The sequence below is a fragment of the Mus caroli genome, chromosome 11, assembly GCF_900094665.2.
Source record: "Mus caroli chromosome 11, CAROLI_EIJ_v1.1, whole genome shotgun sequence".
NCBI lineage: Eukaryota > Metazoa > Chordata > Mammalia > Rodentia > Muridae > Mus > Mus caroli.
Genome location: NC_034580.1, coordinates 103,830,576 through 103,831,749, shown reverse-complemented (window position 1 = coordinate 103,831,749; position 1,174 = coordinate 103,830,576). Strand labels below are relative to the sequence as shown.

General features: G+C 56.6%; 1 protein-coding gene across 4 annotated transcripts in view; it reads left to right on the top strand.

Annotated features, from left to right (window-relative positions):
* The first annotated feature begins 789 nt into the window (after positions 1-789).
* Positions 790-1,174, top strand: part of Cacng5 (calcium voltage-gated channel auxiliary subunit gamma 5) — a 40,603-nt gene continuing 40,218 nt past the window's right edge. For 3 of the 4 annotated variants that reach the window (XM_029483109.1, XM_029483110.1, XM_029483108.1), the window contains exon 1: positions 811-939. The gene's annotated coding sequence lies outside the window, so the exon portion shown is untranslated. Of the gene's footprint in view, positions 940-1,174 lie in introns of all 4 variants that reach the window. The other variant, XM_021177718.1, reaches the window with a different exon arrangement.

The window sequence follows — 1,174 nt, the reverse complement described above, 5'->3', positions numbered from 1 at the left end:
AGAGTCAAGTTGCTGGAGGACGCCCGTGGCCAGACTGCCCAAGCCTACATCCCTGCAGGGCATGCTTCCAGCTTGCAGTAAATGCTACTGTGTGCAAAGCTCACACATGTGTGGACAAAGTTACCAGCTGCCATTTCAGAGACATGAAGGTGGACTGATGTTCCAGCCAGAAAGAGTGAGCCATGTGTCTTCCCAGCCAGTCTGGCTGGATAGCCGCCCTTCACCATTCCATGGCTCCAGCTGCAAATTGTCTGGGGCTTCATAAACCTGTGAAATTAAGTTTGACGGTGCCATGGAAGCCAGTTAACAATTTAGAGAAGGAAGAAATGCTTAATGCCAGAGCCAGGCAGCTATGAACTGCAGATGTGGTTCTGTGTCTTCAGGAACACCCTTGGGTCTGAGCTTTCCCGTTGGCATCCATGAAATGGGAACGTCGTGAAGGTCAAATGACCAGAGACCTGAAAAATGCTTTGACTAGCGTCTGGCCCTCAGAACTCAATAAGCAACTGGCTGGGGCTGGAATATTGTCTCCACCACCGACTGCAGCAGCCGCCACGGGACGATAAGTCTGACTCAAGGCAGGTGTTCTCGTTTGGAAAGCCTCCATTCTCCTACGACAACCCCCAAAGTCTTCACCTACAGCCTCCACGAGGACGCTTCCCCACCCCAAGGATTCTCCTCTCGGTGGAAGGCAGCATCCTTCTATCCCAAAGCCCACCCACAACTGACTGCATTGAGAAGGCAGGCCCCGCCCAGACCCCGCCCCAGACCCCGCCTTCTCCCAGTCCAGTGTTCCAGCGGCGGCCACCCGCACGGTAGCTGGCGCAGAGCAGCTCCGGCGGACCGGACGGGGCGGGCGTCCAGCAAGCAGCGCGGTACCTTCCACCGCGCGCAGCCCACAAGGGACCTTCCAGGCGAGTCTGGGGTCGTGACCGTGAGGTAAGAGCAAAGAGCAGGAGGGATAGACACACGCCTTGTCGGGGGTCCAGGAAGCGATTATCTCTAGTAGTGCCACCGCTACTGCGTTGAGCTGGCCTCCTTAACTGAGTAGCCAGGGGCAGGGTGGGGCGTGCGGGCTCTCTCTCTCTCTCTCTCTCTCTCTCTCTCTCTCTCTCTCTCTCTCTCTCTCTCTGTGTGTGTGTGTGTGTGTGTGTGTGTGTGTGTGTGTGTGTGC